This window comes from Athene noctua, chromosome 2, assembly GCF_965140245.1.
Source record: "Athene noctua chromosome 2, bAthNoc1.hap1.1, whole genome shotgun sequence".
Lineage (NCBI taxonomy): Eukaryota > Metazoa > Chordata > Aves > Strigiformes > Strigidae > Athene > Athene noctua.
The window spans coordinates 142,997,808-143,014,069 of NC_134038.1; the positions used below are offsets into that span (position 1 = coordinate 142,997,808).

The window sequence follows — 16,262 nt, forward strand, 5'->3', positions numbered from 1 at the left end:
GTGCCTAATTGTCGCAAGGGTTGACAGAAGTGTGGGTTAAGGGGAAGGATGTGCCCGTTGTCCTCTCCCACATCTATCTGCGCAAGCCTCAGCACCGTCACCACTGCGGCACAGACACAGTCCCGCAGCCCTGCAAGTTTTGCACCTCTGATTGAAGTTGTTTTTCAGTCTCCTCAGACTGACTTCCCCTCCGTTTTGCCCTGAACAACAATAGTTGCCTGACATTGCTCAAACACTTTAACCAACCTGACTGCGGCAACCTCAATTTACATACGACCCAAGAATCTGATGCACACCGATGTGAATCACAGCACTCTGCGACATCCCCCACGCTGAACTCAAAAGTTACATACCAACCTAGATTTTTTTGACTGCAACCTGCCCCAGCCTGGATAGGATGCCTGTCAAAAAGCAAAAGTGCTATGAAATGAAATTCATAGCACTGAAAGGCATCGCACACAAGCTGTCGTCCCCTCTCACATTTTGCATGAGCAATTTCTGCTCGTTTGTGTTCTCTCACACACGATGTCCTGAAACAGTTACGTAAAATGAATATTTAACTTACGATAGTCAGCTGTATTGAACTGCACTTAATTGCTTATTAAGTGAAGTAAATTATCCTTACCATATTCGTCAGAGGTGAAAAATCTACATATATGGCTACATGTAGTGCATTCATTAGTTTACAGACCCCAAATCCCTTGGAAAGTATCAGATATCTACACAGTGTCCCATGGTGCAGCATTTTGTAGTTGGATGTCTCAGCTAGCTTGCAGATATGTAAAATCATATACAAACAGACATCTCCCTATTGATTGCCTCTGTGACGAGGCTCGTTTACTCCTGCAAACATTTTTTGCAGTGTGTTTCAGTCACAGAATCTTTTTTTAAAAACAGAGTTGAATAAGAATATGCAAAATGTGGTTTTGGATAAAACAAGTTACTTTTAGGCAAACTACTGCACCATTTTGCATAAGTCCTTTTCAGAGCTGTATGTCTATTTTGACTAAGGTGCTTGTACAACTGAAGTAAATGCATACATTAGTTGATGTGGCCCCAACAGTCATTTCAGTTCACCCCTTGGTGCCAAGTAAGTCAGAGAGGCAAAACGCAGGAAGAAAATTACGGAGTAAAACCCAACAAAGCTGTTTGGCATGCTGAAGTGAAGGGTGAACATGACCGCTAACGATTTCACCTCTGGTTGCCATGAGAAATCCTAGCTGGTTGAAATTGTAATAGACAGGTGTCCACTTTCCCATAAAATAGCACAGCAATGAATATATCACATAAATCTTGCTCTGTGGTTGCACAGTCTCTGCCTGCTATGTGGACAAGCTGAGTTCAGTTCCTAAGTGTATCAGCAGTGCAACCTCCACAAACACTATCTGTATGTTATTTAATATAAGCCAATATTTTTATGCCTATGGATTTCAGAAATACTTCAAATAAAAAGCTTCAACTTTTTTTTTTAAAAAAAAAGCATTTTGTGGACCTTATCCTCTTCCATGCATAACAGTATACTACATCCTTGATGAGTCATGCTCATAATTTCCATGTGGCAGATACAGCCAACTACTTCCACAAAAAAGAACAAACAAACAAAAATGCAATAGACCTTTATATAATAATATTTAATGCAATTGGGCAGCTGGAAGAACGCAGGAAATCTGGCATCTTAGGATCAGCCAAGTTACCTATGTCATAAGTGTATGTGCAGCAGGTCATTAATTTCACCGCCTTCTCCCAGAGGAAGAATTTTTAGGCCTATCATGTGAAGATGTTTAATGTGGGACATGGGGAGATGAAAAAAGTGTGGTTCCTGTTAAAACCCTGATCATCACAGTGCTAGATAACTTCTAGGCATGAGATGGGCATATAATTGTTACCTAAAAGAAGACTCAATTTATAAGCCATTGTTTTAGGGATGTGTCTGATTAGAATCTCTATTAATTTAATAGTATGTAAACCATGATCCCCAGACATATAAATCTGTAGTTTCCGTTATTTTAACTTGTTAAAAGCAAAGTTACACCAAGTCATCTCCAAAGTGGTTTGCAATGTTCCTGACGGATTCCGCTTCTCTTCCCTTTCCTGACTCCTTTTCCATCACGTCCAATCACTTTTCCCACTCACAAAAAAAAGGGATGCTTTTAAGAATACACAAGTTTGATCCAACAATTTTGTGTGAGGATGAATTTCACACAGCCCAAGCAAAGCTGCACATTATGGCAGAAAACAGTGCAGATAGCACTACAGAGGATTATTCAAGCATTATTAGCTAGAGTTTAGATGCTCATGGTATCGAGCTCAGTGAATTGTTACACAGAAATACTTCATCGACAGGACAATCATCTTGTTCTTTGACCTGATAGTATGAACAAAATCTACTGATAAAAATTGAAAACATGGAAGAGTTTTAAGTCTAAGGAAATGGTTAGAACAGATTGATGACTTGAACTATGTCAAACTTTCATTATGAAACCCAAAACCACATGAAATGTCCTGTTTCCAGTTTCATTGTTAACTCAGAACTCTGCCCAGGTTCTGCTACACTTTTTCTAAGGTTCAAAACCTTTTAAGTAAAACTGTGCATCTAATTACGGCCAAACTTGACAGGAGTCAATATTCACTGTACATAAAATACATGCAAAATGTGTGGTTTTGGTGTAAAACAAATTGAAAGTTAGTGGTTTTGGCCGAATTTGCTTTTTCTTCTAGGGCTCCTTCCAATCTCAAACTCAGGTGATTCCACAATAACAAAGACTAAATGAATGAGTTTTTCACAATTCTTTTCAGGAACAATTAGCTGTTAATATTCACAGTTCCTTTAAGGAACTAGGTACCTGTTAATATTCAGGCACTAACATAAAAAAGGTTTAGCATATGCAGTGTCACTAAGATAAAGGTCATTTATACATGTATTAGAGTGCCTAGTTTAAATCCAAACATAAGGCAAAAATAAGTCACTTCAGAATGTTGCTCCACGAACCCGGTAAATGTTCAAAATACTTGTCCTGATTTGAAAAGCAGAGAAAAAGAGGAAATTAACAAAAAATTATTGAAGTATTTATTGTATTTATTTGCTAAACCAACTACATTTCTAGATTTCCTGCTTGATGGCTACAGTGGAAAGAAACTGAGAAGAAGAGCAGCAGTTTGGAACCCACTAGAACACAGTATTTTTATGGCAAAATGAGGTTAATATTTATGACAGATCATTTATACTCATGCAAGCACTAGAAGAAATGCCTGAATAAGGATGTAAAGATTAGTTGCTGCATTAAAACCAAAATCTGAGGAGAAAGTTTGTATTTTATGTTGACATGAATAGCTGAGTAAGAAGAAACTGAGGCATGCAGGTGAGGTTTCCTAGCAGAGCTTCAGCTGTGACAGAAGAAATAACATTTGAAAATAATTATTTTCACAGCATCCGTGTATATTTCCTTAGGATCTCTTCTGTGTAATTTGTTTCTAGCAGGTTATACCACAAACTCATTCCAATATTAGATTTTTTTCTCCACAAATGTTGGTAAGATGCTCACGAGAAATTCTGAAATATTCTGCTCATGAAAAAGATGCGGTGTGTTCTCTCAAGTAATTTTTCTTTTATAGGTATACAGATGGAAAATCTCTCTGCACCACATCTGAAAATGTGCTGCTTCAAAGGTGGGTGGAGCCAGGTAAAGAAATGCTGCAAATTGTTGCAGTCATAGAAGAGTAATGTCCAAATCAACTTACCCCTGTGTTTCTGAAACACAGGACACCTTAAAATACAAGTATCCCTCAATACACTGCCATGAATGAACTACACAAAACCGCCCGTCATCTTACTTCTAAGCCCATGCTTAAAGCTTTTTTAGATTTTTTTGTGTAAAAAGAGAAAGAAAACATACTTAGCTCTTCTTTTACTTAATACCAACTGGTTATTGCTGTGGGCATATCACTTTTTTTTTTTTTTTTTTCTTGATTTAGGTCTGTGAAAATCTTTCCATGACCAAAAGAAATCATTATGCCCAGTCCATACTGAACTTTTTAATAAAAAGCTGTAAAGCAATCTGCTTCATTGTCAAATGATTGAAAGAAATTTAATTAATGCCTTTGGAGGGAACGCCTATATAAGTATCACAATCACAAGAATGTGCGTATATGCATATATGAATACATATGCGCAGCCACAGTCTACCCTGTTGCTTTAATGTCATAACACTATAGGCCATGAGCAGCTGAAGGCAGAACTGAACTCATACAATTTAAAATACCATGTTGACACAATTTTAAGGTTAAATGACATTGTGTAATTTATTAGAAGATTAAATGCTGGCTTCATCACAGACAATTTAGCCTTAGAAAAGGAAGGCAGTATAGAAATGCTAGCAGACAAACAAATTAAAAATAGTAAGTTATAAACAGGGGGAAATGAGTTTATGCCACACTGACAAAACCAAAAAGAAACAAAAAAACCCAAACCCAAAAAGCAAAAAACACAAAGATGCATGAAAAGCAGTATGCTATGTTAGATGTTTATCTATACATAAGAGACAGGTGTCACAAAAACAAAACAAAAAAATCACGAAGCTAAAGAGAAACTTTAACTCACCAGTTTCCATCTGTTATATCTGAATTCATGCATAATTGATTATCCATGACTGGTAAGTTCTTTTTTTTCACTAGCCTAACACAGTTTTCTAAACATTATGTGTTAAATCACCACCAAAGTAAAGGGTGTTTGAGAAACCGTAAGGGCAGAATAAAAATTTTTTAATGAAAAATAACATGTCAGTTAATAATAGAGCTGACCTATGTTTAAGAGAGAAATTTTAATCATGTGCATATTAAATATTAATAACCTATTCTGTTATTGTTATAATAAGGTTAAGTAAGCTTCTCCATGCTTAAGGAAAGAGAAAAAGTAGGAATATGTAACAGTGAAAAAAAGCGCTGAGAAGCAGAGACATAAGGAAAATGTGTCAACAATAAACAAGAGGAAATGAGAAAGAAGGAAAAGATGAAGGTGGAAACTAATCTCTATGTGTCATTATGACTGCCAGAGTACTGGCAAAGAAGCAGCATCCTTTTATTTCAATTTTAATCATTTCTGAATTTTAATACCCTGCTCCTTTTGTAATTCTCCTGGCATTCCCTATATGCATCCATCCCAGCCAAAACACCAGTGTAAATTAAATGGCACGCAACCACACCACTGATGTAGTTCTCCCAGTAGAACCAATTGAGTGACCAAAAAGCAGAGAAGGTATGACTACTTTGTGTCCCTGCAGACCACTGGCCAATTAAGTGCCTTAATGCTCTTCAATTCCTTTAATTTTGAAAAGAAGGGCAGTGGTTAGGTAACCCAGCAATATAGAGCCATTAAAAAAAAATAAAGCAAGCCAGTAGTAATACAATAATCAGTGACCATCAGGGCCTGGAAAAATGAGTTTGCTCTCACTGGCACTAAGGAGCATCACATGATTATTTAATTACAGCTCTAATTTTTGTCTCGTGGATGGCAACATATCAACAATTAATAGGGCAAATAGAGGAGACTGCATTTTTAAAGAGACAGAACCCATACGAAATACTGCTTGAAAATGCAATTTATCAGACAGTAAAATGCTTCTCGAGGCATATCTGTCATCACACCACACATAAAAAGATTCTACTGGTTCAATTTTCTTGCATGGTATCTATAAAATTCTGGAATGCTTAGAAAATAATAACTACACCTATGAGTATCCTAATTGCCATTTTAAGTGGCAATGCAGAAGTCAGTTTCTCATAGGACATGCAGTCCAAAGAAAGTAGTGGAATCACAAGTTTCAAATATGAAAGTATTATACAATTATTAAGTCCTTTATCTTAAAGAGATTGTAACAAAATTCTTCGGGAATTGCCAAAAGGGTTATGGTATTCAGCAAGTCAAGTGAAGGAATAAAAGAAAGAAAAAGAAAGTCAATAAAATACAGTCAATGGGACAGAGATTGATTTTGATTGATTGATTTTACTGTGAGATTTTCTTACAAAGCATAACGGAACTAGGGGCTCAACACCAATGTAGTACCATTCCTGCACAATAATGTTAGTTAAGAAGCAAAAAACAAAACCTGAAAGAGGACATACATATGATCGATTGAAAAGCTCTACTCTAAAACGGCTGGATGCAGTTCCCATTGTGCCTCGTCCTGCAATGACCGCAGCACAAACCACGGGGAACTGTGGGAAGTTCAGTATGTGGAGGAGCACTTCTCACAAGCTGCACAGTTGTAGGAATCTGCAAATGTATCAAAAGAAAACCTCTAATTTTTTGCACCGGATCTTTCTTGCAAATGTACCCACTTTTCCACAGCAATGTGTGGACCAAGTTACGAATCCCATAAATTTACATTATCCAGAACATGTTTCAGACAATATTCAATATCTGACATGGGAAAGGCAAGCTCCAAATTTCCTCTAAACATTAAGCTGTACACGTGAAAAACCTACCAAACTACTCTTAGTTGTTTGGGTTTGTTTTTTTTTTTTTTAACTTACTTCTTGATTTACAACTTAAACATGCTTTTTCATTTGGCATTCTAAGATCTGTCCTTTGAACAAGCAAAGAAATGCTGAGTTTGGGCCCTTGCACAGAAAAAAACCCCTGCTAAACAACAGTTCAAGTATTATTGCATAAAGAAGTGAAACCAGAAGAAATACATTACAACAAATGCCCCATTCCTCATGAAAATTGTGTAAAATTAAGTTATTTTCAATAAAGACATGAACATTCTGGATTGGAGATCTTAATCTATAATCTTAAAAAGAAAGCTGGCAAGCAAGAGCTTGTATGTAAAAGTATATATCATTCTTTTTATGCACTGGTTACTATACAGATAACATGTCTCACAAAGACTGTAATTAAATGTCTAGTGCAGAAGTAACACTAAAAAGCATACAGTATTATTATATTACAATGAATCTTTAGAAGTTAAAACTGTCATTTTTTAAGTTTTAAGATGCCTTTAATTATTCTTGAGACTATTTACATTTATCAAGGAAGCCCACCTATGACGAAAAGCATTAATGATTTTAAATCTTTCTAACATGGCCCTCCACAAAAATACTGATTTAATATTTGATTATAAACATTTTAAAACACACTCTGCAATTTCTCTCCACGTCATTTTTTGCCTTTGGTCCTTCTGTGAGTTTGCCTGCACGCACACTCTCTCACACTCTCTCTCCTCTCCTCTCTTTCTGTCTTTTATTTAATGCATTTGAATTGGGAATACGGGGTATGTATGATATTTGGAATTTTTCTCCCATTCATTGAAAATGTTTTCAGTTACCTGGCTGCTAGGAACAGACATATATTCTAAATGCAGTTAGTGAAAAGAAATACCTTTATTATACCTTTGCATACGGGTTTGAGTACACAGCAGGAATTCTTTGCACTTGTGCTGTACAACATTTTGGTTTAGGACCGATGTACAAATATAAAGAATTAATTAATCCTTCAGTGTTCTATGAAACATACATATATTACTAATTTTATAGCCGGGTAAATAAAACTAGGGGCATGTTAAGGCCGCATCTTTAGAGGGTGTGCTGCAGCTTCCTTTTCTTTCATATGACGTGACCGATGAGCATTTTCAAAATCAGGGTTACGGCACTGAGGATTGCAAACATGGCATGGTCAGTTATTTACCCAAGATCACACATTTTTGTCAGGGCTGAAACCAGAACCAGGACTCCAGACCCCAGAAAAGATTGTGAGACAATCCTACAGGTACACGATTCGAGTGCATCACCACTTCTTCTAGAGAGCAGCAAGTGGAATGACACACAAATGATTGCTGCTGGCCAAATAAATCCTGTCAGAACAGGATCCTGGGAAGATGAGATGCACTTGAGGTTTAAAGCACCTCCCTCATCTCCTCAGGTCATATCATGTCATAATGTGCCAAGGGAAAGAGATAGAGCAGACAGTCACTGGGAGTTATGCAAGGCCAACACAGCTGATAGACAGTGGCCCATCCTGATGTTCTGCGCCCAGGTGCAGCTGGGGTGACTGAGGTCCATCTGCAGGTGAGCAGACTCCTGCCTATCTAAACTGCAGTTCACAATGGAAAAGCACGAGGTGGCGAGAGCTAACTCCTTGTGAACCTGCAGCTGTGAAGACGTGATTCCAATGATGCTTGACAACAGCTCGGAGAGAGGAGCTAGTCTACACTCTGGTGAAAGGAAGCCTTCTTACAGCCCTTCCTAATGCCAGCATACACAAATGCACTCAGCGTCACAGGAAAATTGACCTCCAAAGAGATCGCTGTGTACTGGTCTTCTACATAAAATAGTTAAAAGGTCACCTTGACATAAAAGTGTGTCCCTCAGCCCATCTGAACACCTGATCCCCCCCATAAGAACTGTGAAAACGAAGGTCCACCAACCTCTGCAGTGACACACCAGCGTGCATGGGAGGAAAGTCAGGCCCAGCAAGTTTAAAAGGAGATATTTACAATTCAGACGGTGCCTGAGGTATGTTACTATGCTCTACTACTCTACTCTACTATTACTATGCCATTCCTACTAAACTGTACCAGATTACACAAATTAAAAGTAGATTACAGCCAGTACAGGGCACGAGGACCAGATCAGAACATATAAACAAGACCAGTACTGGCAAATCTCTTTAAAATTAATCTATATCAAGATTTATACCTACTGAGAGCAATGCAGTGCAGAAAGCTGACATCTGCAAAGCAACAAAACGGATATCAATTAAGTAATGAAGTGTTGGTGATAACCGTGGTAAACTTAGATGCCACAGGATGGCAAATGGTCGAGAAACACCTACATTTTTGAAGGGAACATTATAGTGTATCCTTTTTGAAGTAACAGTTACAAGTTGTGGTCGGGGCTGTTGAGAGTTCATGATACCGCTCACGTGGGAACTGACATACAAGCCATCTTAATGTTAAAGATTATAATTTCAGAATCTGAGGAAAAAATGGACCTCTCAAGTAGAGGTTATTAATGGAATCCTCTGACAGGGAATTTAAGGAAGCTTTCTGCAAACTGTGGGTTATTCTGACTGTGGTTATCTTCGGTTGAAATGCCAGCTATTTGGACACATTGGTACAAAATTAAAAGTAACATCAATAGGGTTTTCTGACATGGACTTCATAAAGTTGCAAAATTTCAGTATAACAAGCAGTAAAAACTGTAAGTTACTCTTTAACCATCAAACTGTTTTACTTTTTTTTTTTTTTTTTTTTTTTTTTTTAGAATCAGTAGCAACTTTGTGACAACTAAAGTTTAAAAAATGCACTTGATTGCATAGTGACAGATTTGCAGAACATTTTTCATCACACACACATATGTGCTTTCAGTTATTAATAAAATGCTTCTGCCCTTAATCTGCCATTGCCTGAATATACAATTTCAGTGACTTGGATAGACAAATACTGTTAAGGAATTCTGTTTTCCCTGTTTGAGATGCAATTCAAATACACCAAGTAAAACTGAATACTATGTCTTTAAAAACTGGCTTCTGCATGCCACGGAAAGGATCACCGAATCACTTTTCTATTAAGTTCCTCTTGGAGTGGAACGATAACAAAACTTTCTTTCCTTCCTCATCCCCCCCTTCCTTTTTTCCTCATTTTAAACAAGGAAGAGCCAGCTGCCCTGGATAACACCACAGGTAGATATTAAAATGGAGACAGCCATTATTTAGTGGCGACAGGAATATAAATACATGCACTAACCTATAAACTGGTGTTTACTTCAGGAAAGTAAGTCATATTTTTCCCCTGATTGCCGTGCTGTCAGTTTAATGCAGCGTAAATAAACAGTAGGTGCATGATAGCTTTAAGTAGAAAGTGTTCATTCCACAAGAGGAGCAGATTACTGAAGCCTGATGCCTATAATGGCAAAAGCAGAACTTCCATTTTACCTGAAAATATAGCCTCCTGTGCTAAGAGACTTGTGGCTTTTCTATTAAATTAATTTGTCAGAATTCTATGAAAAATATTATGTACTCAAAGAACTTTACCAAAAACATTCATTTTTGCAGCCCTCAACTTGAACCATTTGAAAAAACAAAAGCCAATCACTCCCCTGTAATTTCATCATCCCATCGCTCTAAATGAAAGCTTTATATAATCAACCTAATATAACAGAAAATAAAATGATATATAGAATTGCCTATACTTTGAGTTATTTTGTTCTTATAAATATATTCCCCGACTGAAAGTAAAAAAATTCCCCTTTGGAAAAGGCAATGATTTCTGAGAAGATTGTATATACACTCTACATCTATTAACATAAATTATAAGAAAGTAAAATGTTCCAGATGTGTTTAAACTGTTGTAGAAGGAAAGTTTGTGGCTTCATTGGATGTATATTAAATATATCTAGAGAGAGCAATGGCAGTTATATACAAGAAGGCAATAAAATGCTTCAGTAGTATCTATGTTAAAATAGAGTAGTTCCTAGAAATATGACTAAAACATTTCAGAAGTCATATTTCCTCCAGTTTTAACTCAGAAAATCTACTTTTAATACAATTTTTCTATATATTGAAAACTATTTCATTAATAAAATAAATCTCCCTGATTTTTTTTTTTTTTTTTTTTCCCAAATCCATCTGGAAACCTTAAGAGGGACTTCAAATTTATCTGACAATCCTTAGATTAAAAATTAGGTGACAATAAAAAGGTGACAATACTTTCAAAAATTGAGTAGTTGATACAATTAAAAGATTTGGGTAGGTTTTTGGTTTGTTTGTTGTTTTGTTGTTTGGTGGTTGGGTTTTTTTGTTTGTTTGTTGTTTTTTTTTTTTTTCTGAGAACACCAGACTTCAGCTGATTAGCTTCTAAACAGCAGTCACATACATTTCAACCCCTCTCTACCCCATAGCTGAAATGTGGAACGAGATAGTGCTTATTCAGGACTTTCCTACTCTGAAGAGGCTTCTGTGCTGAAGGGGTGGATGTGCCCGCGCTGCCGGCAGGACTGAGCGTGGCAGTGCCTGTGGGATGCTGGCAGGACTGCAGGCAGCGCCAGCCCTGCCTTGGGCAGCACAGCAATAGAGGGCAGGTGCTCATCAGCTGACCCGCTGGGCCTACACTGCAAACCAGAAAGGTGCCCTGCTCGCCTACGAGCTCGGGCTATCATGGCAGACCCTCTCTGCTTCTTATTCTGTCCAGGCACTGCGTCCCATTAGCGAGTTACAGATCGACTCGGGTCTGCTTTACAGTGCTTTCTCAGGAGTGTGCAGCAGGACATTAGGATTCACACGTATCGCTAAAATAACAGGAGAGGAGAAAAGGCGAGAATTACTTTCCTATTTAAAGTACTAAGAACAGAGAATATAAAAAGGAAACGGACAGTTTTTCAAAGTGTACACACAAAAAGCATTCCATTTAAATATTTTTTTGTTCCAGTAAACTCTTTTGCATACAAAGGACTTATTTATTACATATTTGAACTTGTGGGAAAAAGGGAAGGAATGCACTGATTCCTGAAATAACTCTACAGTCTTTTTGGAGACTGCACTCTTCTGTGCTCTTGTTCTACTCAGAACAGTTTTATTCCAGGGACAGAGGAATTCCTTGGGCTCAGTTGTTTCTTTCCCACTAGCTGCTTGTATTCAAGAGTGGGCATACATAGCATACTAGCCAGTGATTTTAATTTCTCTTCTATTGCCTTATTATGTGTGTGCGCTGTTTAGACGCATGCTTGTACGTGAACACGTTGCATTTGCTGCCTGCTCGTTTTGTTACCTTCACTACGTTATTACACATTTCTGTGTAACCATTGCTTCGACTTGAAAAGTGAGGTAAGTATCAGTAACAATCTCAAATAGAAAGTGAATTAGAAAATGGGTGTATGTATAAATGTGTTAAAGAACATATAGCAATGAGGGACTGAAAAGAACACTCTCCGATTCTACAAATAGTGCTGCAAAGTAATCAGAAGATACAAATCGCAGAAAACATCCTACATTCATGTCTACACTCTACGCTTACTGTTTCAAGTTGGTTTTGAATAGTGCGCCTGATTTGACACATTTCTATCTGGTGATTGTGTTAAATGCTTGAAGAGATAGTGAAATATCCGAGCATTCCTTGTGCTAACTACAGCTGAAATTTTACACTTATTGTAACCTTTCCTAACAATGTGAGAAAAACAGAGTAAATATATTAAATTTGTTTCACAACAGATGCTTAGGTTGTTAATATTTAAGATGCCTATTCATGCTATTCCTGTCTGCACATTTGTCAAAAATGTAAGCTTGAATGCTAATGTTTGCCAGCAGACTACAGCAGACAAATATACGAATGCACTGTACCAAAATAATATAAAGTAGAAATAAGGGATGGCTGCTAACTCCCGCCCAAGTAGCATGGACCAGAATGAAAGGGCACGGCCAGATCACGCACCCCAGAGTCTCTCTGCATCCGAATTTGTGAATTATTTTCACAGCAGCGCTGCGCTGAGCTGGACCGACTAAAACCAGCGGAGAGCTTTCGTCAGTTTAAACTCATTTCAGCTCAGGAGCTGCTGCAAAGTATTTCATCAAACTTGCATTTTAGCGAAGTTTCTCTCGCAGTCAGACAAGCCTGGAGACTGGCAGAGGGAAACTCCGGCCCGGGCAGGTGCCTGTCGGGAGCGCTCCCCCGGGCAGCGAGCGGAGACGGCGACAAAAGGACGACGGGTTGAGGAAAACCTCGGGTGGCGGGTTCGGAGACGGAGCGGAAAAATCAAAACCCAAATCCTGGAGCACAGAGGCGAGTTCCTGGCGCCGCTCCCCGTGACAGCGGCAGCGCCGGGTCGTGCCGCGGACGGGCGGGGGGTGGGGGTGGGGGGGACACACGACGTGCCACCCACCGCCACGGGCGCGCCCCCGGCGGGGCGAGCCGCCGCCGCTCGGCCGCCCGCGCAACCCCCGCGCCCCGCGGAAGCGCCACCCCACGACGCCCCCCCTTCCCGCGCCCCCCACGCCCGCTCCGACCTGCCGCCTCGCCCCGCGCCCCACGCCGTCGGGGGTGCCGCCGCCCCGTGCCCGCCGCTGCCGGGAGGCGCGCGGGGCCGGGGAAGAAGTTTGCCAAACTTTTAGTTTTTTGCGTTGATTTTTTTTTTTTTTTTTTCCCCTCTCTGCCCCCACCCCGCACCCCCACCCGCTGGCCCCGACCGGTGGCGGGTGAGGCGGCGGCGGGCAGGGGAGCGGAGCGGGGCCGGCGGCGCGGCGGCAGGTGTGAGCCCGGGGCCGGCCGGGAGGCTCCGGCAGCGGCAGCGCCAAGCGGAGCTCCCCCGCCTCGCCCCGCGCCTCCCCCCGCCCGCTCCCCCGCCCGCCCGCCCGGGTCGGCACCGCCGGCCGCGGTCAGTCACGGCGGCGGGTGCCCCCGGCACGGCCCCGTCCCCCCCCGTCCCCGAGGAGCGACGCCGAAGGAGCGGGACCGACTCACTCATGGGAGCGCGGCGGGCGAGGCCGGCGACACCTCCGGCTTCCGAGGCGCCGGCGAAGTTAATTGCACTGAAGTTCAAGTTGTCTTTTCACCCATCAGGAGTGGGCGTTTAAAGGAAGGAGAGCGAGGAGGAGGAGGGGGAGGGGGAGGGGGGAGAGTCGCTCTCGCTCTCGCTCGCTCTCGCACACACACGCGGGCACGCGCGCACACACACACAGACACACACACACACACACAGACACACACACACGCACACGCACACACGCACCCGCCCGCTCGGCTCCGCTCCCGAGCTGCCTCAGCAAGGAGGAGCCCGGACGGAAAACACCAGGGCAGCGAGGTACCGGCGTGGGGCAGCCCTGCCTCTGTCTGTCCGTCTGTCTGTCCGTGTGTGTGTGTGCGTGCGTGTGCTCTGTGCGCGCGTGTGTGTGTGTGTCCCTCCTGCCGCCTCGCACGGCCCCTTCGGGCGGGGAGGTGCGCGCTGCCCCCGGGGAGGGGGCGGCGGTGCCGTCGGGGCAGCGGCGGCGGGAGGCCGGCGGCGGCCCGGGGGGCAGGGGGGTGCTCCGCGCCCTGCGCCGCCGCCCGCTCCGCGCCTGCTGCCTCCTGCCTGCGCGGCGGCGGGGGGCTGCGGGGACTGGGGGACACACACACACACACACACACACACCCCGAGCGGCGGCTGCGTGTGTGTGTATGTGTGTGTGTGTGTGGTGTGTGTGTGCGTGTGTGCGCGGCGTCCCCTCCCCTCCGCCCGCTCCCGGCCCCGCGTGGCGGTGGGGCCGACTTGGTGGAAGTGCCGGGGGGAGGCGGTGTCCATCCCTGCCGGCCCCCCGCCCTGCGAGAGGGGCCACAACCCTCCTCCGCCCCCGCGGGGCATTCGCCGAGCACCGCGCCCGCGGCCCTCTCCCCGCTCCCCCGCTCTCCCCCTTCCCTCCATCCTTCCCCCGCTCCTTTATGCCCGCACCTGGCCCCGCGCCCCCTGCCCGCCCCCCGCCGCTGCTCCCTGCGCCCCGGCGCGGCCCCCTCGGGCAGGCGGCGCCCCACGGCCACCAGCCATCCCGGGCAAGAGCTCCGCGACCGCGCCGGCGGCCCCGGCGGGACGGGGGTGCCCGGGGTGAGGGGCGGCATCCCCGGGGGTGGGGGCCGGGTCCCGCCGCGGGCAGCCCCGCTCCTCCCGGCCGGCGTTTCACCGGGCACCACGTGCTCCCCCGCAACGCTGTTTGAGAATTGCCTTTATTCGTGTAACTTCTCCTTGGGGAGGGACTTGTTCTCTCTTCTTTTGTTTTTTTGAAGACCTTCTTGCCCATCTTCGCTGATGCGGGATTTGGAAGCGGAGTTCCTGGAGAGTGAACCCGGCAATGAGTGCGGGTTTCCCTGCGAGCTGAGGCTGTTGCTTATTCCCTAGGAGACTGAGAGGAGAGGGGACCCTGGATGTCAGCCCATTCTCCGGTTTTCATTTGTCTTGACTTTGAGGCAGATTTCCCCTTTCAGATCTGGGAACTGTCAGGTGCAGTTCCTGTAGGCACCGTTTCATGTCTCAGAAACAAGACCAAGACCGTGAAGTTGATAAGTCAACGCTTTTCCTGGTTGACCGGTGGTACGCCCTTCTATTAGGTGCTATTAGAAAGTGCAACCTTGTAGCACAGTTATTGAATAATCATTAATCTCTGGAGGATACACAAGCCCAAAGGTTAATAATAGGAATAACAATTAATAATATTGACCTTGCCAGTGGGAAAGAGTATTTTTGTTATAGTTATTAAAAGGCACTCCTATTTCTGCTATGTACAGTGGTGTAAATTTGGACTCAGTATGTTGAGTACCAAATTACTCCAGCACCAGAAATTAATTTACCCCATTATCTCCATGTTATCAGGCCTCTGACTTTTTCTCCCTTTAAAATGTATCATCCACTACTCTCTCTTTTTAAACAGAAATACAAAGTCTTTAATCAATTGTGACATTTCCACTAGAAAATAACATCAAGCTCTCTTACACAGATAAAAATTTTTTTGCCTGCAGCTGATTTGTTGTAGTGCTTTGGACCTATTCATTTCTCAGAGAGGACTTAGCTTTTTGTGGTCGTTAGGTACCACGGAGTAATAAATAGAAAGTCAGTACAAAGGGGGCATTCTCACTTTTATAGGTCCAACTATCTCCTCCCTGGAGCTGCCTCCTTGCACAGCTACTCAGACTGACTGACTGACTGGCTAACCGGCATCTTTCTGTTGTCAAAGACCCATCGTCTCCTTTATTTCTATCACGCTCTTCTGACTGGCTGGTCAGTAAGTCCTAATAATAATCATGTTTCATGTCTCAGAAATCTAATAATCAAGTTACTCATTCCTATAAATTGCAGCTAAACTATTCGAGTTTGTCGCGTTATCCCACTTTAAAGGCAGGGAAACTGAAACAGGAAAATTAACACATTTGCCTGAGGCCACACATGGTTTTAAGAGGAGATCCAGGACTGGAACTGAATTTAGACCAAGCTTCCTCTTAAAGATCCTCAAGTGCACTACAGAAAATGCTTCTTTAAAAAAGAAATGTATTTTAAACCTTGTTTTTCATCAATTTTGTATGTTAGTCAAAATATATGCACTTTTTTTTTAGATTCTATTTCTTTTCTAAAGATGTTTTATCCAGTTTTTTAAAATGTGCAGTGATACCTTCTAACTACGTAGGGCAGTTTACTTTGAAAAATTAATATGACATTGTGAGCAGTGATGGGAACAGAATTACTCACTATTAGGTCGCTGTAAACAACGTTCGGCTGGATGTTACGGTGTGCTTACAGGCCAGCAAAGTATAATAAGT

At 42.5% G+C, this 16,262-nt stretch overlaps 1 protein-coding gene and 1 long non-coding RNA gene across 5 annotated transcripts in view; one reads left to right on the plus strand and one right to left on the minus strand.

Moving 5' to 3' along the window:
* SATB1 (SATB homeobox 1) overlaps positions 1–13,545 on the minus strand; it is a 94,235-nt gene extending 80,690 nt beyond the window's left edge. For all 4 annotated transcript variants that reach the window (XM_074898089.1, XM_074898091.1, XM_074898090.1 and 1 more), the window contains exon 1: positions 13,446–13,545. The gene's annotated coding sequence lies outside the window, so the exon portion shown is untranslated. The remainder of the gene's footprint in view (positions 1–13,445) is intronic.
* Positions 13,546–13,664: 119 nt separating this feature from the next.
* LOC141957114 (uncharacterized) lies at positions 13,665–16,014 on the plus strand. The gene is made up of 3 exons (XR_012633063.1): positions 13,665–13,785; positions 14,739–15,042; positions 15,592–16,014. It is a non-coding gene; the product is annotated as an uncharacterized LOC141957114 (long non-coding RNA).
* The last annotated feature ends 248 nt before the right edge of the window (positions 16,015–16,262 follow it).